The sequence below is a fragment of the Macaca nemestrina genome (assembly GCF_043159975.1).
Source record: "Macaca nemestrina isolate mMacNem1 chromosome 6 unlocalized genomic scaffold, mMacNem.hap1 SUPER_6_unloc_1, whole genome shotgun sequence".
NCBI lineage: Eukaryota > Metazoa > Chordata > Mammalia > Primates > Cercopithecidae > Macaca > Macaca nemestrina.
The window spans coordinates 290,929-318,114 of NW_027257564.1; the positions used below are offsets into that span (position 1 = coordinate 290,929).

Below are 27,186 nucleotides of genomic sequence, written 5' to 3' on the forward strand. Positions count from 1 at the left end.
AGAACACATCATGAGAACTGAGACTGGATCACCCCAAAGAAAGGGGACGAGGGGTCAAAAAAAGCATTCGATCATTACCAAGGAGCGCGGGCATGAAGCCGCTTCAAAGACCGTGTGAGAAGTCACTCATAGGCGTTTCAGAAAATAAGGGTAGCGCGAGATTGCTCGATCAGCTCAAACAGGCTGCCGTCCCTCAGGCCATGAAGTCCCTGAGATGAGCCTCTCACTGAGCAGAAGTCACTCGCATCTCTGCCAGAGAAAGTACTACAAGCCGACATATAACCTCATGAAACCTGGGCTTCAGCCGGTCGACAATAGTGAGTCTGACATGGTACATCCCTCCAGATAGTTAAAGACCCCAGGGGTTCATCGGACAACCTCAAAGGGCTGTGTCTGTCCAGCCCCTTTTCCAAGTTCTGGATGATTTTTCCTAATGTACTATAAGCAACATGTTCCAGTAGAGACGTCATTAACTGACTCTGGGTCCTCTTAATTTTGAGATTAGAAACAGACTTGGCCAGGCACGGTGGCTCATGCCTGTGATCTCAGTACTTTGGGAGGCTGAGGCAGCTGGACTGCTTAAGTCCAGGAGTTTGAGTCCAGCCTGGGCAACATTGCAAAACTCCATCTCTACAAAAAATACAAAAATAAATCAGGCATGGGGGACACGGGGAACATGTGTCTGTGGGTCCTGGCTACTCAGGAGACTGAGGCAGGAGGATTGCTTGAGCCTGGGAGGTTGAGGCTGTAGTAAGCTGTGCTCACACCACTGCCTGGGCAACAAAAAGGTTGTTTTTTTTTTTTTTTTTTTTTTTTTTTTTTGCCTGTCTCAAAAAAACCAGAGAATAAGAATTATATACCTGACTAGCCCAAAATAAGAGTCCTTGTGGAACAACCTGAAACACAGCTGCAAATTCTGGCAGGGCCTCCCCTGGCTTGATTTGTGGTGAGTGTAGGACCGCTTTGAAGGATAGGACCCCAGGCACCTTCCGAGACTAGACCTTACAGTACAACTTCCCTTCGCTGGACGGAACACTGGCCTTGGAGCCTGGGACACCCTGGGGCAGTGCCACCATCCCGAGGCCGCCATGGCACAAGCAGGCCCTACTATCATTAAGCCTGGGACATCCTGGGGCAGTGCCACCAACCCGAGGCCACTGTGACACAAGGGGGCCCTGGTGCCACCGAGAGGCTGCACAGCAGGTCCAAGCCCAGGCCAGGAGTGAAGAGGCTCCACATCCTTTTGATCTCTCCAGCTGAGTCCACAGATGTCTTGGAGCAGAAATGCATCACCCTCAATGTCCACGGGTAAGTTTTTGGACACAGAATCTGGAAGAATAAAAGATGGTTCTGGGCTGGTTGGTTGCCGGCTCGGATCTGTCCTCTTTCCACACAAAACCTGGCTCACACCAAGCAGCGTCTAAGTCCTGGAAGACCTGCTAAACACAAGTGCAGTTACAAAGCGGAGAAACTGGAGGGGGCTGGGCTGTGCTCCAGTGGCACCAGCGTTTCTCAGGAAGACCCCGGGCATTACAGGGTCCAGGGCAAGGGCTTCCTGGGATCCAGGACATGGAACAAGAACCCATTTCCCGGTCCTGTTGAATATGAATCGGCTAAGGGCCGATTCCCTTGGAGGACTGAGCACCGCCCCACAACACCTTGGTATGGGTATGTTATTACATACGTTGGTATGGGTATGTTATTACCCATACCAAGGTAATAACAAGCCCGTTACCAGCAGGAGGCTGGTGATGAAGACATGAGGACCAGATGAGCATGAGGGATCCTGACAGATCATCCCTGGCACCGAGCAAGGGGCGGACAGTACCCACTGTTCCTGATGCATCAGCCCTGGCACTGAGCGAGGGGTGGCAGCACGGCCTGTGCCCCTGCAGATGCAGAGGTATGTGAGGGAGGTGCAGGCTGGGCTTGGAGGCTAACTCAACCACCTGCGTTTGCACTTCCGTTCCTCACGGCAGGGAGGCGAGGCACAGGCAGCATTAGGGCTCACCTTGGCCCCGGGCTGCACTTTTTTCTGCTTATGAGTCGTGCTCGCTTTACATGGACAGGCATAGCTATAATAACGGTTCCCTGATTATTTCGCTGCCTACATAAAGGGCTTTCAGAACTCACTTCCATCCTTAGGAAAGGCGGCCAACACCAGGCTGTCTCCCTTAAGATGCCATGTCTCATATGGGGAAAAAAAAAATCAAGAGAAATCAAATAAAGGCCATAAAATACATCAGTTTCAACACTAAAATTTAATAGTACGCTTTAAATTGAAGATGAGTTAAGTCACATTTCCAAACCTCTGAAAACACGGTTACTGGGAGGGAATGGTTTGCAACACACAAACGCAGCTCTGTAGAAGTGCCCAGGCTGCATGAAGGCTCAAACGTCAGTGCAAGGAGAAAGTCTGAACAAACGCTCTCCTGCCCTGCTGCTGTCCTCTTCCAAAACACACTGTTTATCTGTCAGTTTAGAACAAGGCCTAGGGAGGTGGGAGGCAGGCCTGGGAGGGTCACCTAGCATCCAAGCTCCTCACCCACACAACTGCACGAGGCTGAGCTGAACGGTACACACAAACACGACTAATTCTCCCCAAAAAGAAGACGGAAGGCAGCACACTGCCATGCCAGGCACCCTGCAGATGAGAAGATTGAGGGGAGCCAGAGGTACCTTTAATCTTGCTTGCATGGTGGAGGGAGAGGAATAATGCCACTCACTTGAGTGTTGCACAATTCTTTCTAGCACTGAGTGGCAGAAAACAAAAATTATAGATGCTTCCTCAGATAAATGTTTCTGAAGAACTGAACATAAATTACGTTCAGGAAATAGCATTATGAATGCCTCAAGTGCTTCTGTTTTCAATAATCCCAGAGTAATTCTATAAACCCGGGAATCAGTCTCACCCAACTCCAGGATCACCGCCCAGGTGACGTGGGCACACACATATCCTGAAGCTCCAATGCTCAACTAAAGTGGGGCGAGTGAAAATGATCCTGGGTATAATTTACACGGACACAGGAAGGTGGCTGAGCCCCAAACCCCTAAACCAGGAAGACCAGTGTCCTTCAGGGGCCTCACCTCTGTCCTTTCGCAGCCTCTGGGAACCACCACTCTGCTCTCTACTGACACAAACGCCCCTCCAAGGTACAACCAGGAAGATCATCATTCAAAACTGAGGAACGTGGCAGAACAAAGCTGTCAGGAGATTTTAATCACCAACACCACTTGTTACATGACCCAAAGATGATTAAAATCCCAGGCCCCTCAAGACTGAATGTTATCTATACTTAAATGCATTTCATCAGCATATTGGGGGGTTATTCCTTTGTTTTGCTGCAAATATATCCAACTGCTGTAAAAGGAAAAGGCAATTTGTTAACGAAGCTTCTTGGAGTGTCTCAACAGGCCTCGAGGTAGCATAAAAGGCAGGACTTCCTGGCAGAAACGCTCAGCTCTGAGGTCAGGTGGAGTTCTTGAGCACCAACCAAGGCAAAATAAGGTCGAAGACCACACTACACTTTCCTCAATCACATCTTCATTCCACCTTTCCTTCTATTTCTCACGACTTCACTGGGAGAAATTGTGCTGAAAGAAAATGGAAACACAGACATACATAGGAGACCCTACGGAAGCTGAGAATGGGTGCAGCCATCACAGTCCGAATGTCCTTTCAGGGCCATCTGACCTGGCTGGGATCCAAGTATCCGAGGGCAGGATTGTATGTCAGACCCGTGAAGACAGGATTACAGCCACTGAATGGCAGTTTTCCATCCCACGGAAACCAGACTTGCTAGGGGCTTCCTCGGGGACCACTGACATCACGCCACCACCCGTCAACTACTTCAACTAACCTACATCATGGCAGAGGCCTCCCTAGGCAGACCAGCCCTGCCCAAGTCCTGCTTCATGGCAAACCCTCCAGACAAACGTCCTTGGCCTCCTCCGGGAGGCTGTGCTCGGAAGGTGCCCTCATTTACTTCTGTGGCTCTGAGACATTTAACTAGAGCCCAACACATTTCTTCCTGTTCACATAGTATTGAGTTAAAAGATTATTATGAGTAAACTTACACTAGGAAAAATACCATTTCAGGAGCCCCAGTGACCACAATGGAAATGTTTTTACCTTCCCTTACGTGACATCGGCAACGCCAGGTCCAGGAAACGTTCTGGATCTCAGATAATGGCGTATCCACTCATAGTAAGTCTTAGTCTTGTTTCACAAGCTATCAAATGCTGCCCAGAAGCAGGAAAAACCTCACAACGTGGCAGGGAGGGGCGACCAGCGTGAGTTCTAAGGCCAGACCACCCGGGTCTGCTGACAGCGTGGTGAGGGGCAAGCAGTGCAGGGTCTGAGGCCAGACCGCCCGGGTCCCACTGACAGTGTGGCTTTAGGAGTTTCCTAAACCCTCTGCTCTTCAAGTTTCATGTCAGAAAAATGCAGTGATAACCGTGTCCACCTCGTTTAAATATATATATACACACACACACACATATATATATATTCATACATACACACACACGCACATATATATACTCCAAAACTACAGCCCTATAAAGGTCATTAATCCTAGTTATCCTCAAGGCATTGAGCGACCAATAATCAGCCATCCCCCTGCTGCTGACCTGCCTCAGCCCCACCCTCTGGAAACCCCGCATCCACACCAGCCACACAGGATGAGGCCGAGGAAGGAGCAGGAGTGTGTCTTGGGAACTTAAACTCTGGAAGCTGAGTTAAATCAGTGCCGCTCAAATCCTGTCACTAACTATCTTGTCAAATTGGGAGATTCCATCTCTGGGGATCTTGAAAGAACCTGAGGCTCTACATTGAGTGAGGTGAGCACTCATGCTGTAATGAGACGGCAGGGAAAGCAACCGAATCTGGGGTCGCAGCTGCCTGAGGCTTGGGTCCCACCGGGAAAGTGGCACCAGGGCCCTCAGGACAGTGGCGGAGGTCCCAGGAGGCAAGTCCCGGCGCACAGACTCATGGACCCAAAGATTGCTCCAGGGCCAGGAGGGGCTGCTGCGCTGACAGCCACGAGGCAGGCAGCCTTCGAGCTCCTCCAGCTGCCATCCTGCAGGCAGGGAGGACAGTGCCCAGACCACCCCGGGGCTCCCCCCAGCCTGCCAGGCTGGTACTCTTACTCTGACAAGAGTCCCCATGTTCCAAGCTAGGTTGAAACAGTGCCTCAGGTCTCGGGGCACATGCACCCCCCTGCAGGGCGACTCCTACCCAACACCTGGGGATGGCTATTCCCACACATCCCCAACTCACAGCAAAACTTAAAAATGAAAGTCGGAAGATACAGCCAGGAAACCAATGCTCAAGAAGGAACTCCAGGGTGACTCTTCCTAGAGCTATTGCTACTGAACATCTTTAAAAACATTTCCAGGGTGACTTCCTAGAGCAATTGCTGTTGAAAATCTTTAAAATTCTTCATTTCAAAATTAGCTTTTATTACACTGTCTTCCCTATTCTACCAAGACTCTAGAAAACAAAACCATTACAATTTCCAATTCTATCTTATAGCAAGTTAGAAATACACATGTTTCCTCAAAGGATTCTACGTGTTTCCTTGGCAATATCCTTTCCATGCCCCATGCTACTGCCCCCAACAGGGAAGGCTTTTCCAACCCAACCCAACCCAACCCAACCCAACCCAACCCAACCCAAGGGCCCTGAGACAGGCCCCTAACGAATCGTCTACAAACTCTTGAGACAGGCTTGCCCTGACAAATCATCTGCAAACTCCATCTTCCATTAAAAACAGTACCGAAAATGAGCATATTACCACTTTTTAAAAATTACTGTAAAGTGGACAGTGTTCAGTTCTGTGAATTTCGGCACAAATATTCCCATAATCGTCATCACACAAGCAGAACAGTCCAACAGCCCCAAACCCACTCACGGGGCCTCATAACCATACCCTCCCATTCTCAGCAACCACCCTCTCCGTGTCCTCCCATCCCCCGGGTCTATCTTTTGCGAGTGTTGTCGCAAAACACTGGCAAAATCACGATTTCCTGGGCATTGTGCTTGGAGGTGCACCCGGGGTGTCCTGTGATCAACAGCCAGGCCTCGGGGCTGCTGGGTATTTATTATTCCACGTATGGCTGTGGCACATTGTAACCTGTTTTGGGCAACTATAGACAGCGCTATTAACATCTGGGCAGAGTTTTTCTTAAACATCAGATTCTGTTTCCCTAGGGTAAATACCTAGGATTGGGGACACCGGGCCCCACGTTTGTGTGAGTTCAGTTTTGTAAGAAACCGCCAAGCTGTCTGCACCGTGCTGAACCCCAGCATCGCACGGGAGTCCCGACTGCCTGTCCTCACCAGCACCTGGGGCTGTCGGAAGACCTTAGTCAGGCGCTCCAGCAGGGGTGTGAACAAATTCACTGCGGCTTCGGTGCACATCTCGGTGCAACCAGTCACGCTGAAGGTCATTTCAGATGCTTTCGGGCCATCCCCTAGTCCTTCTCAGCAAAGCATCTGTTCAGGTCCCTTCCGCTTTTAAGTCAGGTGGTTTGTTCTCTGTCATGAGCCGTGGGAGTCCTGTGCATTCTGGATACGAGTCCTTTGCCGGCTGCATGGTTCATAGATATCTTCTCCCCATCTATCGAAAATGTGTCTCTTCAATTCCCTAGGGGTGTCTTTTATATTAGAAGTTTAATTTTGATGAGTCTTACCTACTTGTTTTCTTCCTTGATTATGGATCATGGTATGACTAAGAGCTCTCACCCTAGGTCTCCACAATTTCCCTTTCTTTTGTAGTTTGGTATTTTACATTCAGGGCTATGGTCCACCTTAATTTTCATACAGGAATTTCTCCCTGTTTTCACTCTTTTGCATACGGCTGTCCCATAATTCCATCACCATTTGTTGAAAAGACTCAAATTCCACTGAACTGCTTTTGTGTCTTTGGATCTGTTCTGGACTCCACTCTGTCAGCTGACCCGTGTGTCCATCCTGAGCATAATTTATGACTTTAGTGGCTGTCTCTGTGAAAAAAGTAACTGTCTGGAAGCAAAAACTACATTAAAAATGCTCTAAATACGATTCTTCCAGTTGTCAGGAGAGCAAAGCCACTGCCCTAAGCAGAGGTGAGGCCTCAACAGCTCCCAGGCACAACCTTAACACACAATGGGGAAGGGAATTCATTTCAAGGGCCACAACATGAGACCAGCATAGCCATGAAAACTGCAATAATTTCACAACAGAATGAAATTCATAAAGAACTGCTGAGAAGCGTGTGATAAGTTACATAAATCACTGTTCCTTAAATTCTGACGGTTGACTAGAACAGATATAGCTTCACGGTACAGTTCAAACAGGAGAAAGGTAGGTAGGGGTGGTTTCCACACCACACAGGGCCTGCAGGAAAGGGACACTCTTCCTCTAAACGGGAGATCCCGGGAGTGATGTGATAAGCCATGGTGAGAGGCAAGGAACTGTGCAAGCCGGAGTCGCAGCCTTGGCCCCACCACGGAGCCTGTGTCCTTGAACGACGAGGCTCAAATGTCAGGCCGGGGCAACCGAGGCAGTTATCAGGGGACAAGAAAACGAGCGCACGGTGGAGGCAAAGGTCTGAAATTGCGCGGCAACTTCGAGTCAAGTGGGACAAACTGACTCAAAAATACAGGTTCCAAAAACCATCACAGAGAGCTGTTCCTCAGCTCTGGAAAGGCTAAGTGACTAATGCCCACACTGAGCATCTCCTCCCAGAGACGACCCTGGTGACCTAAGGGCCAGCTGCTCCGAACCCGCGCCGAACCTCAGTGAGGAACTTTGTTGGTATCTTACGGCACATTGACATGTTCCCTTAAAATCTGGTATTTCATCAACAATGCAGGCGCCAGCTTTGACTCATACACATTTCGATTAAACAAGATAATTTACACCCTGACCATGCCAGGTAAGAGGTTTACTACAATCTTTAAACAGAGCCAGAGGCTACAGTCTGCTCCTCCACAACACCATGTCTCTACAAGTTCGATGGGTTTTTACTTTCCATGTCTTCACTTGCCTAGTGCTAGAAAGCAGATTAAAAACAGAAGGAACCCAGAAACACTATTGAATGAGACTCAAATATCTTGCAGTCACCATCGTGATGAGTTGTTTATTAAACAGAAATGTTCTCCCCTGTAGAAAGCAGCACACATCAACACACACCGATAACTGTCACCAGCATTCCAGATCATCTTCCCTTCCATGGCCACAGTGCAGGGCAATGGACCACGCACACCTGCAGACCCACGGAAAGCGGGGTGACACGGCCGATTCTTGTAGCGAGCAAACCAGGGTGCACTCAAAGTGCATCTCTTTCCAGAGGGCCGCCACGGAAAGTTACACATTTATTCCACGAGTTAATGGCACTGCACCAAACATTTCTGTAAGATTCTCTTAGCAAGCTTTTCCTTCTGCCTAAAATGTCCTGACACAAACTGAAAAAGCTCTTGGAGCTGCCAAAGACTTCAGTATCCCCTTAACTATTGTCATGCACGCCCGTGTGAAGAGACCACCAAACAGGCTTTGTGAGCGCAACATGGCTGTTTATTTAACCTGGGTGCAGGCGGGCTGAGTCTGAAAAGAGTCAGCGAAGGGAGGTAAGTGTGGGGCCGTTTTATAGGATTTGGATAGGTAAAGGAAAATTACAGTCAAAGGGGGCTTGTTCTCTGGCGGGCAGGAGTGGGGTCACAAGGTGCTCAGTGGGGGAGATTTTTGAGCCAGGATGAGCCAGGAAAAGGAATTTCACCAAAAAAAAAAAAAAAAAAAAATCATCGCTTAAGGCAAGGACCGGCCATTTTCACTAATTTCTGGTAGAATGTTATCAGTTAAGTCCAGGCAGGGCATTTGCACTTTTGTGATTCTTCAGTTACTTCAGGCCATCTGGGCGTATATACGTGCAAGTCACAGAGGACGCTATGGCTTGGCTTGGGCTTGGGCTCGGGCTCAGAGGCCTGACAGCTATAGTCTTTACTTTTAAGTTGTGGGGTAAGATCATATAATCCCCATCTAAGCTCCTGATGCTGTGTGTGGCATCTAGCAACAGCACGTTCCATTCCTGGGTTACATTTGACTCAAGAGTCCACAGTGAGAACGATTTCTGGTGAATGAAACACCAGGCAGTAGGGTGATTCCGCTGGGCAGCTCTTCACACACAACCCAGGAGCTGAGGGGAGAGGAAGAGGCCCACGCGCGTCCACCGTGCTCACGCCCCCTTGGAATGCGCCCCACTCCTAGAGACCCGGACCCAAGGGAAATATGACCTAAAAATAGGCAAACCCTCACTTTGGCAGAGGGACAGGGACTCGGGGCCACAACTTGACCTCAGAGCAACACAAGTGCAGACACAGCACCCCACGACACCCTCCCCACCCAAATTCAAGGAGGAAAATCAACCCCCTGCCCCCTTGTGGAAACCCCTGGCTGCTGGAGCAGACGCCTGCCGGCGTGAGCAGCCTCTGTCGTCCCACATTCCGGGCTCAGCACCTGTGCCTCAGCCCTGGCACTGCTCGCCACACCCACAGGTGTGCCAGGAGGGGCATGTCCTAAGGTCTCCACTGCACCAAAGCCTGCAAGGCAAAGGGGCAGCTCCCTCCAGCAGGAGTCCAGAAGCACAGACTGCACCAGCGTCACAGCGTGAGAATTCTCCCCTCGGTCTCCGAGTCTCCAGTCTGTTGCCTGCCATGGTCTTCTGCCAACGGCAAGGCCCAAGCTGGGCGGCACGTTTGGTTCTCACCATTTCCCTTGTCAAGATCAGTACTGCAAATATATCCAATTCATCCTGACACTAAAAATGAAATAATCACCATCTCCATCACAAATGACGCAACCAGGTTTCCATTACCGGGGTGTCCCCCCCCCCCCTCTATTTCGAGATGGAGTTTCTGCTCTGTCGCCCAAGATGGAGTGCAGTGGTGCGATCTTGGCTCACTGCAACCTCTGCCTCCCGGGTACAAGTGATTCTCCTGCCTCAGCCTCCCAAGTAGCTGGGATTACAGGTGCCTGCCACCATGCCCGGCTAATTTTCATATTTTCAGTACAGACGTGGTTTCACCATGTTGACCAGGCTGGTCTGGAACTCCTAACCTCAGGGGATCCTCCTGCCTCCTCCTCTCAAAGTGCTGGAATTACAGGCGTAAGGCACCACGCCCAACCATTACTGGTGTAATTTCTAAGCCACTCTCTCACACCCACTCCCATTTTTTTTTTCTTTTAAAGAACCAGCTTTATGGCTATATATTTTCCCAGAGAACCAGTTACCCATTTCAAGTACAAATAAGACACGGTGTTTAAAAACCAAAAATGCCAATTTGCACAGAAGTCTCCAAATACCTAGTCGATTTGAGCCTTGAGAATAACATCAAGCTGTTGGCTGAATACAACTTCCCTTTCCATCTCTCTGCCTGTGAGTTAGACACAAGGACGAAGCCACGAGCTAGGGACATAAAGGCAGGAACCACCAAGGCAGCCGAGACTCCAAATAAAAGCTCGAAGGACCAACACAAATGCACCACACCCTGCACACCCTCCTCTCCTTCCTTTTCAGAATTTCCAGAGGATGAAACAGGGACCTCCTCAGACGTCCCATGGTGCAGGTGGCCAGAGTCGAAGGCGGCAGCAGCCTGAATGAGGTGACCAGGAAATCACATTTCACAGACAGAAATTCTCCATGTGCTTTACATCCTCTGTCTCTGAAGAACTATGCCAGTCTAACAGTCGCTAGAAAACCACCTTCAAGTATCATTTCCCATTTCAAGCAAAGAAAACAGTGGTGGGGCATGAGGGAAAAACATAGCCATGTGTTCTGGGGTATTAAACAAGGTTTTTTCTGTTATAAACATATAATTTTACATTCTCAGTTTTCTGTATAACTGATAGGCTTCCTAATTAGCAGACATAGTAATAAAAAGTGAATTCCAAGTGTAAGATCAGAGGACCCGTTCACATGGCTTCAGGTTCTGCTACTGGGTTTCAACTTAAGTAAATGGTTCTGTTCATTGGTAACAAGGCCTGAGAGTCTGTGCGTGAGTCTGTGTGGCTGTAATCAGGGTTCGTGTTGGCTCCGTAGCAGAGGATGTTACACTGTTACATTATCTTCTACAAAATATCCTGAAAAAATGAAGGCTGAATAGACATACACACCCTCCCAAAATAATCCAAATGTCCACCGATATGAAAAACAGATGAATTACGGTTTCCATCATGGAATATTCCTCAGCAGTGAAAACAAACTGTAGCCACAGGTGCCAACTAGGATAAAGAAAACCTTTTAAACACGTTTAAAGTGAACTGACTAGGCGGAATTCCTCGGTTACAGGCATCTGCTCCAAAAGGGTACTGTTCTGAATCCTGTGATGTAGAATGATAGTTAGTAACCCTGTTTTGGGGCACATCTAGAAAAAAAACTAAATAATGACTACACAATTTTAAATTCTTTGTAAATTATAACTATTACTTTGAAAATTCTAAAAATGTGAAAATCTTCCTAACTGTTGTTGGACAAGCTTCAAAATAAATACCCTGGCATTGTTTGCCACACCCACAGGTGTGCCAAAATAAATGAAAATATAGCCCAAGTTAGTAGAATCGAAACCTGAAGATGTACGAGCCGTCCCTGCCTCACTATCTATACATCGTGTAGAAATTTAAGAGCAGGTAGTGACACTGCAATGCAAGGCTCAAACCAACTGGGTATTTGGAAACTTCTATGCAAATTGGCATTTTCGGTTTTTAAACACGGTGTTATTTGTACTTCAAACAGGTAACTTTTTGATTCCCTTGGAAAAAATATAGCCATAAACCTGGTCAAAAAAAAAAAAAAAAATACGGGAGTGGGTATGAGAGAGAGTAGCTTAGAAATTTTAAAAGTATCAGCAGGGAGCAGTGGCTCATGTCTATAATCCCAGCACTTTCAGAGACAGGCCCAAGGGGCCTTTGAGGACACGGGTCTCCTCTGCTGCCTTCCTGCTGGACTGACCCCAGGATATTCACTGGGTTTCCACCCCTGTCTCATTTAACATCCCAAGGGTGGTCTTCATCCTCGTCTGGGGCTCAGCTCTGCCCCAATTTCCTAAATCTCTGCCTTCAGAGCCTGAAAACACCCACGCCTAGGGTCACCCTAAGTCCACGTTTACCCCAGAGAGTCCCCATTTTATGTTTTCCCAGCATCGCCTTAATGATAATTTATCCTGTAAATTCCAACTGCCTTCACATCTCACCCCTGTTGTCTCCCAGCAGACCCCACTCAGATGCACATGCCCCAGACCCCACACCCAGGTCTGTGCATGCTGCCCTGCTCTGCCCATGTGGGGACCACCTCTCTTTCTTGAGGAATCAGCTGGCGATCATCTCCTTGTGGAGGGCTGCCCTGACTTCCAACTCTCTCCAGCAAAGGCAGAAGCCGTCCTCGGTACTTCCCCCAAACTCAGGCCAAGTATGAAGATGGCGCAGATGCTAGCTGTGCCAGGGATGCCATGGGCAGGGTCCCCAGATGTTCTGCACATGGCCCGGGGCACCGCCTGAACATAGCAAGTGCTGAAGAAACAAAACTGATGTGCGCTGACCTCTGATAGGGCCTCCTTCACCATCCACATCTGTTTCCCCTCTGGACAGTAAAATCCACAAGACACAGAGGGCTTGTCTCACTCATCTTCAAACTCCCAGGGTCACCCTGGCAGGTAAAGGGGACTCAAATGTCTTCTGAAGGAAGCAGCTGGTTAGCTGTCAAGTTAAAGGGCCTCTGAAATTCAGAGCTCTGCAAAGGAGTCCAGCACACTTTATTATGAATGACTCCAACCACGGCAGAAGTGGCCGTGGAACCAGTGCTAACCAATTCAGGGTTTGTTCACTGTTTTCTCAGTTCATTATCACAACTCATTCTCACAGAGCAGCCGCGCACAGATCCTCAGATGTCTACACAGAGTGGGACGATGGCGCCAAGTCACGTGAACGTCCTGTTGCAGACTGGGAAACACCGGTCAGACACAGACCCAGGCAGAACACAGACCTCACGTTAAATCTGCTCCCTGTAAACAGCACTCCCTGCCAGGCCCTTTCCTATCTGCACAGTTTCTACAAATTCAACTCTCGTACCTGACACCTAAGAATACTGCACACCCCCATGTGAATCCCCCATTTACCTCCCAAAATGACCCGGCATGGCCGAGTACAAAAAAATTCAACATAAGGGAACTGGAGGGCATGTGGGGCTTTCTCGAGTCCCTGCTGCCTCTTGATGGGAGGGCCCAATGCTTCACACCCCTAGTGAAGGGCGGGTCCTCTTCGGCCCCCAGACTTTGACCTGGAGCTTAAATCAGCTTTAACTAATTTCACTTTCCAGGACCAACTTCAAAGGCCTTCAAAGCCAGAGAAGGGAGAGGAGATGGAACACGCCGTCACCTCAGACCTGCCGCAAGCACGCACTTCTCAGATGCATCCCAAGGTGCACAGCGTGTCCGATGCCTGTTTCACATCCACTGACCTGCAGGTCTTCTATGTGGCATCAGCCTCCTGGGCACTGGAAACAAGAGGTATAATGGCAAGTCCCCTCTGCAGCAAAGGTGAGGCAAAGGAACCCAACGCAATGGAACTGACCTTTTTCTGACAGTCTCAAAACAGAAGGAAAATACTGTACAGCCAACTTCCCCTCACGCAGGTTTATTTACCTGTGACTCAGAGGCCATGACAGACAACTTCAGGTTCTTACCGATTCCTATTTTCCCCATGCAGGAAGCCTTTGTTTTTAATATCGTACGAACTTGCCATTTTGTAGGCCAAAAACAGCAAATATTGGCAGTTTCCTACGGTTCAACTGAATAAAATATGATCATGGCCTTTTGTGAAACCATGAAGAAAAGGTGGATATCTCAATATGTGTTTCCAGACTGGCTTTGTTCCTGAAGCGGTAACTCTGTTCACTCAGGATTTTAGACACTGAAGAATAAACATCAATATCCCACCAAGAAAACCAAAGGAATGAAATAATTTTTTGCATCCACCTTGGAGCCTTTTTAGGACAAGGCAGGACACAAACTTTTAAAAAGCTGCAGTTGTCCCTCTGTATACACAGGGACATGGATTCCAGAACACGCCCCGAGTTTACCCAAATCTACGTGTCCACAGGACTCCGTGGCCACCCTATGGAACCGCATGTAGGAAACGTCAGCCCTCCACAAAGCCAGGCTTTTTCAGTAAGGGTTTGGTTGGAAAATAATTAACATAAGTGATCCTTCGAAGCTCCAAACTTATGTTGTTCAGCGTCAGCTGCATTTACTACTTGTGTCATATCTGAGGCCTGAAAGCCATCATTCTCGATACCTTAAGGTGATGGTTAACAAATAACTGTTCTGATTAGAAAGAGGAAAAAGCTTATTTTTAAGCTGACAATGAGTGGATGCGGCCACGGTGAACGGAGAACAGACCTAAGCAAGCACCAAGGCTGGGGTGACTGCCTGTGCTCAGACCCACCAGGGCCTGTTCCTCCATCTCCCTCTGCTGAAAGGGATAACCTCCTTCTCCCCCACGACTAAAGGGCCTTTTTAAAATATTCACACGAGAAGTGCTATGAAAAGCTGAAAGGTCACAGATAACATTTTTTAAAATAAACATTAACGTAAGCATTTAACAAGCCCATTATGATTTAAAAAAAAAATGGTATTAAGTTCTTGGGTGTGGTGGCTCATGGCCGTAATCCCAGCACTTTGGGTGTCCGAGGTGGGTGCATCACCTGAGGTCAAGAGTTTAAGACCAGCCTGGCCAACATGGTGAAACCCCTTCTCTAACGAAAATACGAAAATTAGCCAGGCATGGTGGCAGACGCCTGTAGCCCCAGTTACTTGGGAGGCTGAGGGAAGAGAATCACTTGAACCCGGGAGGGAGAGTTTGCAATGAGCCAAGATCGTGCCATTGCACGTCAGCCTGGGCGTTGAGTGTGAAACTCCATCCCAAAAAGAAAAAAAAAGTATAAAGTTTTCCTTCCAATGAACCTATCATTCAGCCACCGAGGTATCCTATAGCTACTTATTCAGCCATGAGATACACCACAGGAGATATAGGCGAACAGGACACAGTTCTTCCCTTCAAGAAGGCTGCACCCTCAACAGAAGGGAGGCACATACTCCGAATGGAATCGGCATAGGGAACAGATGCTGCTGCAGGTGGAACTGGCTGCACAGAGCACCCGCTCAAGTGTCTGAGAAACAAGGAGCCGCTGGTGCCATCACCTTCCATACTTGAGCTGGGGCAGTGGGGAGCCTGTCATCACCACCACCACCCGGGACAAAGAGCCCCAGAACCACACAACGAGCTTACAAACTCACCGAGGCGATGACCGAGCAATGTGCGTGGAGTGATGCGAAGACGCAGATGTCAGGGCCACGCACGGCGTTGGTTTTGTGCATCAACCTGAGCGTGCCCGGGGTGCCCAGATGGCTAGTTCTGCATTATTTCTGTGCGAGATGCAAGTTTGCCTCTGGACTGAGTGGAGACCCATCCTCGACGGTGTGGGGGGGCACCACCCTATCCACCCAGGGCCCGAGTAAAACAGCAAGGCGGGGAAAACTGGGTTCACTCCACCTGTCTGGCTGATGGGCCAGTGACATCTGTCTTCTGCAGCCCGTGCTCCTGCGTCTCAGCTCCTCAGACCTGGGTGGGATCTGCACCCTCCGCTTCTCAAGTCTTCAAGCCACACCCTCTCAGGACTATAGGTTGCAGGCTGTGGGTCCTGGGGCTTCTTGGACTCTGTAGCCCCTGCAGCAAGCCTTGCCCTGGAGACACACGCACACCCGGCTGGCTGTCTCTCTGGAGAGCCCTGACTAAAAGCCGCCCCTGAAAGTGGTCTTCAGAGTTTCTTTCTAGCCCTAAGATCCCAGCGCCCCTCCTACAATTCTAGGCGGAAAGGTGAACGGAGACCAATGGACAGAGGTGTGTGCGAGGACACGCCAGGCAGCAGCACTGGGCAGGAGGGCACTAACGCTCACTAAGCAAAGAATGTTGCTTGCCACAAAAATGAGAGCAGTAAAGATTTCTTCAAACAGAAATGACTTTGTTTCATGATTTGCTCTTAATACATAAGAAAGCATAAAAGTAGGCCTATTAACAATTACATAAGTCTTTAGAGGCCCTTGAACTACTTCTGCCCCTTTGTGTTTTTATAGAAAATAAGCATGAGGTTAAAGAGAATAACGTCACTGGCCACAGCTGGGGCCACGCAAGGACACAGCTTATACCCCTGAGGTCCCTGGGTGCCCCGAGTCCTTCCCTTGCTATTTATGGAAATATGGGAGAAACCAGGAGGTCTGAGTGTGGACCTGGCCATGCTCCCAGGGGCCGAGGAAAGCACCCATCTGTCCAGTCTTCCCTCCACCCCGCAGTTCCCTCTTACCCAGACTCTTGGGTTGACACAGCTCATGCACTCAGCAGCGCCATCATTAAACGTTTAGCTTCGCATCACGAGGGCCTCCTCTGGCCTCCTCTGACCACTCCTGAACCTGCAGTCAGCACTAGTCTACAGGACACGCGTGGACAAAGTTGATGGATCACGGACTCCAACGAGGAAGGTGCCAGGCAAGGAGTTGGAGAGCCAGGGATGTAGCAGCACTCACACCCAGGGAGGCGAAGGCCAACAGCGGCCACCACCGAGGACCTCCCTTCCCACCCTGAGGGTAGCTCACCCAGGGAGGCGAAGGCCGACACCGGCCACCACTGAGGGCCTCAAGGGCTCTCCCCACCCTGAAGGCGGCTGCGATCACATTTCCCATCGCACCAAGAGACCCCTGTATTGAACACAAACCTTTCCAACCTTCGAATCAATAAGGAATCACAACACAGACATTCCCTCAATCCAAATGGCCAGCCCACAAAACAGACATGCAATCATACACATTTCCTGTGGGAAAATCAGTCAGTCTCTGGGGCCTCGCGCCAGGGGTGGGGGAGCATCATGGGGAGATGCCCCAGCCCCAGCCTGGCTCTTCTCTGTACAGTTCCTTTTCCCTCCTCTTCCCCCCACCCCTTCCCCCACCCCCTCCTAGCCTCAGAGGCTCCTTCCTCAAATTCTTTCCCCTTGATGAAGTCATTCATGCCCAAAATACAAGACAAAGTCGTGGGGGCTCAAGAGAAAATCCATACCGTGGCTCGCGTTTTAGATTCTCATAAGTTTGATAATAACCAAGCAAGAATCTTTGGCATGTGAATGTGGTCTGAAGGCATCTGAGCACAATGCCCGGCACTGGCCCGGAGTGGATCATGGGTGTCTCGGACATCTTCGCAACTCTACAGCAATTATTTTGAAACACACCAGCAGAATAGAACCATGTGAATAGCTGCTTCTCAGTTAAAAGTAGGAAAAGACTCCAAAAGCTGCCCTCAAGGAACATCCTTCCCACCAGGAGTTTTCTGCATCGGGCCCTTCAGGCACAGGCAAGGCCCCTGGGCCCAACTCCCTCATCCCTGCGTCATAAAGCAGCAAAGACAGTGGGGAATAAAGCAAGTGAAGGAGTCAGTCCCGCACAAAACGGACTCCAGAAGCCACAGCCACTCTCCCAGTGTGGGAGCCAAGTTCAGAGACCTGGAAACACCAGCGTTCCCAGGGAGGAAGGCAGAACAATGCCATTTCCCCCTAGTTTAGGGAGACACCACCCCACGTCCTCTGGCCTTAATAGAAGAGAGACTTCACATAAATGATTTCAATGACTCCACCACACACAGAAAGTGGGCTGAGGGCTAACACAACCATATAAATGCCTAGCAAAAACACATTAAATGAACACACAGATAAGCAAGGTTCTCCTGTTATCCACGAAATATTCAGAAACAAATCCAGTAAGCAATCTCTTTCCAATCAAAAGACCAATTCAGAGGTGCAGATTAAAAATAAACATACAACTGAACCCTTAATACACCGAGAACCAAATTCCACAGAAGTGTTATCACATCACCACCTCCCAGCTGAAAGCAGCAGCACTGGCCACTGACCAGCTGTTCACTCGTGGGTCAGTGAACGAAAGGCAGTGCTGTCCAGGACAATGATGAGATGTTAACCTGAAAAGGGCAAAATTGCAGAGGCTGGAGGGACCTTCCAGGTAACCCGGCCCCCTCAGTGGACAGAGGACCCCCGTGGGGCCACAGAGCCCAGAGCTCCAGTGTGTATGGGGCAAGGACTCAACTGCAACCCTGATGATGTCCGAACGCCTTCTGCCCTTCTGTGTCTCTGCCCCACTAACAGGGAATCCGTGAATGCTAAGGAAATGTAACGCATTTTACAATACATGTAGATTTTTAGCAAATTAAAGATAAACAGTGACAAACTTTGAGAATTAACTAAAATATAGTTCAGTGAATGCCCAAACTCAAAGCTAGTCTCCAAGAGGTGATAAGCTGTGTGTGGTGGTTAACGCCTGTAAATCCCAGCAGTTGGGGAGGCTGAGGCAGGAGAATCACTTGAGCCTAGAAGGTTGGGGTTGCAGTGAGCTGTCATTGCACTACTGCACCCAGCCTGAGAAACAGAGTGAGACTGTCAAAATCAAACAAACAAAAACAAATTAAAGGAGTTCAAATGAACTCGCCCATACGCTTTCAATTTTCATTTGGGTACATGGGGTGATCTAGTTCCTTTTTCCCTTGCAATACATGAATAATCTAATAATTAAATATAATCTAACAATTACATGGGAAAATTTAATTATTTTCCCATTTCATTATTCCCTATCTCAGGGAAAAAGTTAAAAGTATTCCCTATTTCAGGGAAAAAGCTAAAAATCATTTTAAACCTTCCTTCCACAAAACAGTATACTCAGTCATCTCTATCTGCTTTATCATGTGGAATTCAGCTTCACATGTCTACAATACAGTTTTTGTTAAACAGCGTTTATGTAGACAGGCAAGAGAAAGAAACACTTGGTCTATGTAGAAGCAGCAGAAGACACGTTTTAACAGAAAAGGGAGAAGATACCACCGTGTGAATCTGGAAATTCTGTTCTCATCTTGTCCACACACACAGAAAACACCCAAGCACGTGCCTAGTGTCCAACAGGAGCACAGAAAGGACAGGGTTCCTCCAGTTGTTTAATGACCAGCCCCACTTGTCCCCGCCACGTAACAAAATCCGCACGGTAACTTATGCAGGTTTCATTCACGATTCCACGGAAACCAGGCTGAAGAATATACAGATGTTTTGCCCACATTTAAAAATCCAAGTGTGGGACTCATAGAAATAAAACACATTATGGGTTCACTTAAATTTTCCAAATTTTTACTTGGAGAAACCTATAAAGTTCTTGTCAGTTACATCCTTAAGTTTTTCAATAATTTTTAAATGCAAAGGTCGGGCAAGACTTGTAAAGAGGTACACACATACGGCCCAGCGCGGTGGCTCAAACCTATGATCCCAGCACTTTGGGAGGCCGAAGTGGACAGATCAAGAGATCAGGAAACCGAGACCATCCTGGCTAACACGGTGAAACCCCGTCTCTACTAAAAATACAAACAATTAGCCAGGCGTGGTGGCGGGTGCCTGTAGTCCCAGCTACTTGGGAGGCTGAGGCTGGAGAATGGCATGAACCCGGGAGGCGGAGCTTGCAGTGAGATCGCACCACACACTCCAGCCTGGGTGACAGAGGGAAACTGTCTCAAAAAAAACAAAGGAGGTACACACATACATGCCACGTTCTTCTCTCAAAGAGACGGGCCCTTTTTTAAGATTCCAGAAGTAAATGTGGTTGTCACCCTGCTTTTGAGAGGATGGGCTGTGTTTTAAGCATGAACAGACTTTCCTCCATGCACCAAGGATGCACCATGGGGGCAGTGCTGCCGCCACCTCCCCAGTCTCTGCTCAGGGTGGGGCAAGGGGAGCTCCGTTGTCTCCCGTATACACCGTTAACAGGCCAGGTGCTCAGAAGGAGGCTTCCAGGACTTGCTGTAGGCATTCATTAGCAGGGCAGGCAGTGCCTCGTGCTGGTGGGCATCCAGCAGTAAGGGGGTCTTGCACTTTACTCCCTGGACCCAGCCCCAGACAGAGGGGAAAGAGACACCTGTATTGTAACTCATGTGTATTTATAGACACACAGAGACTCTGAAGTGCAAGGTGCAGAACTAGAAGGAATCATGGAAATAAGAGGGAAGACATTTGGTTAAGACTGGCAGAGCCACCTCAAGCCTCAGCACTTCCTGCCAGAGCCCTCACTGACCAGACTCCTCCAGGGTCACTGCCACTGCCTTGCCCAGCTCATGACAGGGCAGACAGTGACAGAACCTCAGAACAACCTCCCACTCCTTCCTCACCAGCCCAGGGGATGAGCTGTTCATGAGTGTCCCAAACCCTAAATGTGGGAACACAGAGGTGACTGAGCAGAAAGGGGGACAGCCACAATGGCCGCGGTGTGCAGATATTGCGGGGTACCCCAGCAGCCCTTTCCGTCTTAAAGAGGACGGCCATGGGTGTGCGGATGCTCCCGCATGACCCAGCCGTCCTTTCCACCTTATAGGGGAATGGCCACGGGTGTGCGGATATTCCCGGGTGCCCCAGAGCCCTTTTCACCTTAAGGAGATTTTCACAGTCTCATATCAGTCTCCAAACTATTCAGTGAGGTTGGAGGAGTATCACTGTGGACCAACACTGATTGGCACTAAGTAAGGGCAATTTTATAACCATGTCTCAACCATGAAACAATCAGGTCTTTGGCCATCTGGTCTAAGCTTTTTCTGTAACAAAGTTGGATAATTAAGTTGAACTTTGGTTTTCCAAAGCTTGTTACAGAAACCACATCTTCCTAGGTGTGGCTCTGTGGTGTCACGTGCACACATCAGTAGCCAGGCTTGCCAAGACTCACGGCACGTTACACGTTCACCTGAGAAGGCTGCTCAATCACTGAGGGCTCTGGCGTGCTCTGAAATGAATTTGCCACTTCAGCCTACACTCTACTCCCTTGTTTGGTTAAAGAAACCCAAAAAGCAGAATTTGTTTTGGCCAATCTCCTGCTGACCCAACTGCAGAGGTTTTAATTAGAGTACTTTCATTGCATCATAGAAAGCAAAGTCGTATAGATCAACTCATTATTACCACTCCAAAGGTTTAGTAAATCTCCAGATACTCAGGCAAACATTTTAAGAAGCTACATTAAGGTTTACAATACTCAAAATTTAAAACTACATCCATGCTTCAAAAAACCACCATTCCCATTTTAGATGGCCAAATGCATATGAGAAAGAAAGAAACGTGCTGAGCGCATTTTTTGGGTAATCTTATGGAGAAACTGCCACTTTAAAAATGGCTCTAGTTCCTGGCTCCAGATGGGTGTGGTGGGTTGCCTCACTCAATTTCAACTCCACCTGAAGCTGGGACACTAGAAATCCATTCCCAGACTCCAGGGCACCAGAATTCCCACTTCTGGAAACAGCCTGGAATGCAGACGTGTAGCAGAGAATTCTTTCCTGCCCACCCTAACCGTCCTCTGTGGAAGGCAACAGTCAGATACAAGTCCACCCCCCTAAGCACAACTGCACCACGAAGAACCATTTCAAGGTGGGAGGTGATTGATCAGTGGGAACAGGCAGTTTAGCTAATCACTTATAAGGCAGAGAAGGGGGGTTTGAAGGCCTGTGTCTGGCCTTGTCCTCGGTAAATGGTCATCCGTCAGTCAGCCTAAGCCACATGGGAAGGGGCTTCTTGCAGTAAAAGTGGGGGCGCAGTTGTGGAGAGGGGGAATGTCTTAACCACCACTGTTTTACAGGATCACAGGGCTCAGGAAATGTTCAGTATTATCACACACCAAGGTTTTTACAGTCTGAAGAAAACTACAGTCCTAAGGTATCAGTTCTCAAAGCCTTAAGTTCCTCCTGCTAAGATTCCTAGAGGGTCTCGACTTCTTGCACTGAACCCCAACTTGCACAGGCACCTGCGTCCTCCTCCTGCAGCACATGCAGATGAGAAGGCTGTGGCTCTGCTGCAGTAATGATGCCATGCAGCCCTAGCACCACAGCAGAGCAATGGCTTTGGCCTGAATGTCCCCAAAACCTCATGCTGAAACCATCTCCGAAGGGATACATTAAGAGGTGGGGCCTTTGGGAGGTCCTGCTCTCAGGACTGGGGTTGGAGTCCTTTTTGGGAGGCCTGGAGGAGCCCTCCTGCTCCTCCACCATGTGAGTCCCGATGAGACGCCTGCTGCCACGCACGACCCGGTGAGATGCTGCCGTCTGTAAGCCACAGGCCCTGGGACATCAGATGTGCAGGTGCCTTGACCTTGGACTGCCTTGACCTTGGACTTTCCAGCTTCCAGAGCTGTAAGCAATAAATGTCTCTTTACAAATCACCCAATCGACAGCAGTCGGACAGAGACAGTAATGTCACAACATGAGTCACTTTCTCAGTGGGCCAGAGGACTCCCCATGAGCCACCACTGTAAAGCAAGAACTCCCTGGAGGATGGAAAGGGGTTCACAAGGAATTCTACCCAGCACCAGGGTGTCTGTCCTTTCTTGCAGGAAGACAGCTGAGCCATGGCAGGAAACTACAGGGTGGGTGGGGCTGGACAGTAATGTGTCACCTGCTCATCTAAGCCTCAGTCTCCTGCCTCTCATCACGACAGTGGGGGTAACACCCCCCTCACCTGAGCTGTTGGGGGAGGTAAGAGTGCTGGGTGATTAACAATTGTTAGTTCCACAGAAATAAGGCAAAGAATCTGCCCCATGTCTTATAAAACCAAACCAGCCCAGGAATTCCACATCACTACTAATTTGCATGGGAAAATGCTGGATTCTCCTAAGTTCTGGCATGTCATTTGTATTAATAAAGTTTGCAGAGTTTTCACATACTAAGTATATAAAACAGGAAAATAAATCATGCAATTTGGAGGCTGAAGCAGGAGAATTACTTGAGCACAGGCAGTGGAGGTTGCAGTGAGCCGAGGCCTCGCCACTGTACTCCAGACTGGGAGACAGAACGAGACTCCATCTCAAAAAAAAAAAAAAAAAAAAAAAAGACTTTGCTGCTTCATACCAGTAAAGTGGGCAGATTCTACATGCCAACTCTTATTCCAAGGTCGCCTAACACTGACTCAGGAACTCTGTCCCTGATGTGCTTGGAGTTTTAATCCTAACAGTGTTAAAGACCACTCCCCCAGGAGCTCTGAACAAGTACTCCAGGTATACGCTGAACAAGACCACACACTAACCGAAATCTAACTTCACAGACCCAAACCACAGAAACACAGAAGACACTGCTTCTGTCCAACTTTTTGTTCTGTCATCGTTTGTGTCCATTATTTCCTACAAACCATCTCATTAGAATTTAGGGCACACAAAACGCCAATACAACGGGGTTACTTTTCAAAGGTTTGGAGGTGAAGAACAGATACAATGCATTAACTTCCTATTGCTGCTGCAACAAATTACCACAAATGCAAACCTTCTCTCAGCCCTGGAAGTCAGGAGTCCCGGGGCTGAAGTCAAGGGGTCAGTAGCTTGTATTCCTGCCTGGAGTCTCCCAATTCATAGAGGCCACCATGGAGCTTGGCTCACAGCCCCACACCCCTCCTACCACTGCCCCGGCCTCAGCCCTGCACCCCTCCGGCCCCATGCCCCACCCTTGCCCTCAGCCCCACAGCCCTCTGGCCTCTATCTCATCCTCAGGTCTCCTCCTCTGAGATGGACGACTGGACCCTAGACGGAGGGATGAACATTCTGAACAGAATCAACGTAACTCAACATTTGAGTCGGAGAGGCCAAGCAATAAGACTTTCAAAAAAGCAACCAGAAAGTATGTACCGTGCCTGTAGTTCACATCTGCGCCTGGCGTTTGAGCACGAGCGTGCGGATGCGCACTCCAGGCCCAAGTTTAAGATCAAATATAAGGAGCTTTCCACTGTAGTATTTAACTAGATCTTATTACAAAATAGCCTCCTGATTGCAGTTTTTATCCAAAAAGTTCTCTTTAATTAAGGAAATTAATTTTCCCCTAAAAGACATTTTTCTATCATCCCATATAAACTAAATGGGCATATTAAAGAAAAAAGACAAATGTTTGATTTAGGGGGTTTGCCTACGACTTGGATAAGCATGATTTTCTTCTGGCCAAGCAGGGAGCAGCTGGACCAGACTGGAGGGAAGGAAGAACAAATTTCCACTCTGACCTCAGTTGGGCACCAGGGTCTTCCCTGTCAGATGTGGGTGTGGTGCTTCCCACACACCAGTGTCTGATGAAACTCAGCCCAAGGGTATGGGAAAAGGCCATCTACTTCTGAAAAATTTATCAAGTGCAGACACGTCAAAAGCTTCAGAAGACTGTAAAGCGCCAAGGAGACCACTACACCCTTGGAGTTTACAGAAAATGGTCAGCATCACACGTGCCTGAGGTCCAGGGTCAGCTCCCGGCTGCCGCGACACCGTGAACACAGCCCTGGCTTCCCCTCTGATGCAGAGAGCTGGTCACTCTGCTGGCAGCACTCAGAGCTCCGAACATTCTAGATGAAAGCAACGTGTTCCTTTTAAAATGTGGAAGTGGGGCAGCACAACTGAAGCTCTACGACTATGTCAACTGCTGGGTTTCAGGGTAGCATTAGGAAATCGTGAGAATCCAAATCTCAATTTCATACAGATTCCAGATTCACTGCAGCTTCCAGAATTTCCTGAAACATTCTTCCAATTTATCACTCAGGATTCCCTTGCCAAAGCTAATAAAGTCTACATTCCTTACGGAAAAGCCACCATAAGCACCACCACAAATAAGATCAACTGACGCCTGCCGTTTGCACCAAACCTATAAACTGTTACTCACACAAGACTGTACTGGAGGCAGCTCTTAGCTGAAGCTGAAGCCGAATCCGTGAGACTTCATTATCCCCATTTTGGATCAAGTGTGAAGACTGTCAGCAAACCAGGGCCCCAGTGTAAAGCAGAGAACAGATCCTCTGATGCCTGCCTGAACATTTCCTTCCCACCTCTGTCTTGGATATTGAACACCCTCAGAGCTACTGAGTCATCCACATTTGCAGGTCATTTATCCAGCCACCAGGATAACACAATTATGCGATAAAAATGCCTTCTCAGGGCTTTGTCATACTCAACAAGGAAGCTCAGAAGGCTAGGTAAGCGCAAGAAAGGGGGAAGCGTCCTCCAAACAGACAAAAACCAAGGAAAACCATGCAGAGACTCTTTCGAGGGAGCAGAAACAGAGCCCTCTGTAGCCTTTCAGGCCCTGCTGGCCGCAGCCCTGCTTTAGGTGGTACCATTTCAACGGATGCATCCTGCTGGGCCCATTTGAAAGGTCCCGCTTGCGAGACACTCACCCCCACTTCCAGCTCCTGCAAGACCCGCTGCAGCCCCACTCCATCCTGGGGGCCGACTGTGCAAGTCTTCCTGGCGAGACCCCTCAGAGCCTGCACATCATCTGAGACTGGGAAGCACCAAGGATCCCGAAACGCACAAATTCGTTCTCCTCGTGCTGCTTTCTGGGTTCCAAGTTGTCTTAAGAACCAGTCCTGCATAAACCCCGGGCTGGGGAGCCAGCCACAGCCCAGCAGCACCCAGCTCATGTGCTCCACCCACCCCACAGAGGACCACGGAGGCCCCAGCACGCTCTGTCCGCGGGGCAAGACACCAGAAACAGCCACATTTCAGGGTTCTGCCACCCGCCCCTCTGCCGTAATTACCTGCTGTGATCCGAATTCTCATTGGTTGGAAAGGTGATCCCACAGCTCCGCTGCCCTAATTACCTGCTGGGATCTGAAATTGCATTGGTTGGGAAGGGGATCTCACTGCTCAAGCACTCCCTGCTGCCTCCTTGCAAACAACATAAAAAATCCAAAACCCCTCTTAAAGAACATTTACTATAACCTCAAAACAAGACCCATCACGAGACCAGGGAAGATACACACGCACATCTGACAGCTGGTGGGCCTCAGTGACCGATACCACGGCTTCCGTGTGGCATGTGAAGCGGGAGGCCTGTCACGGTGACTCAGGCTGGAGTCTGAATAGGGGTCTTCCAAGCAACTAGGCAACCAGGACGCTACACCCCAAAACCCAAGTCCCCGCACTCATGTACCTGGCACAAATGCTGCGTGGCCATCGACACCAGTTGTGAACCAAGACCGATCTGTGTCCTGTGGCCCTCACAACGTCCGTACATGCCTGGGCCCAGCACAGGCCCGCACAGCACCCTGCTTGCCTCCAGTGGGGTTCTCTCCTACCAAGGGGGATGGCCCTGAAGTCCGTTGAGATTTCCAAAGCTCTACAAAGTCGCCCTTCCTCTTGCTTGTTCAGAGGACCTAAAGCCCTGAAGACACCAGTGAGAATTGACCTAGCCTCTTAAGGCAGCTCAAACACCTAAACACAGGAACACTGGACCTCTCTGCCCTCAGGAGCAGCCAATAACCCACTGGGCTAAGCAGAAGGCACAGATGTCACATCCAGAAGCCAGTGGCACTCACGTTTGCATTCCAGGAGCTGCCCTTGTGAGTCCCTCCAAGGCTTCCAAATCCCACTTGATTGCTTTCATCGTATCTCTACAACATCAGAGACATTATATCTCATGGTATCTATGAGATCCTCTTTACTTTTATGAGCATATATGCTCCCTGACTTACCATGGGATGAAACTGTTCCAATAAACCTAGCGTAAGCTGAAAATATCCTAAATAGAAAGTGCATTTGACATCATAGTTTCAACTTACAATGGGTTCATCCAGAGGCAGCCCATCTCGGGCCGAACACTGCACTGAGTGTGACTAGTTCACACCATCACAAGGTTGAAAAAAAAAAATCACAAATGTAACCATTGGGAGCCAGGGACGATCTGTATTGCGGCTCCTGTCTTCAGAGACAACAGAAACCTCTTCTTAGACAAGAATAACAATTTATAATCCTCAAAATGTTAAACTTAGTTTAACAATCTAGAGGTTCAAACAAAGCCAAAGTAGGCCCACAAGGCCGTTTGTGTCATTCGCTAAGACACACAACTCTGTAATAACCCTCACCACAGCCCCTCAGGGTGGGTCCCAGAGGCGGCTGAGGCTTGTGGCTATGGACACTAACGAAACCAAAATCAGAGTACGCAGGTGCAGTCAAGTCATATGACTTCTCCAGTAGGATATGCACAAATGTTCATCAGCAAATCTCATCTTTGCTTTACCTCCCTCCCATGACCTAAAAAGGAGTCCACCACACACACCCATACACACACAC

The 27,186-nt window shown here is 49.0% G+C and overlaps 1 long non-coding RNA gene across 4 annotated transcripts in view; it reads right to left on the bottom strand.

The window, feature by feature from the left end:
- Nucleotides 1-27,186, bottom strand: part of LOC139361089 (uncharacterized) — a 130,665-nt gene that overhangs the window by 39,076 nt on the left and 64,403 nt on the right. Inside the window, exon 2 of one of the 4 annotated variants that reach the window (XR_011618646.1) lies at nt 79-1,329. The exons of 2 other annotated variants lie outside the window; for them this stretch is intronic. This is a non-coding gene — a long non-coding RNA (uncharacterized lncRNA). Of the gene's footprint in view, nt 1-78; nt 5,631-27,186 lie in introns of those variants that run through there. One more of the 4 variants, XR_011618645.1, reaches the window with a different exon arrangement.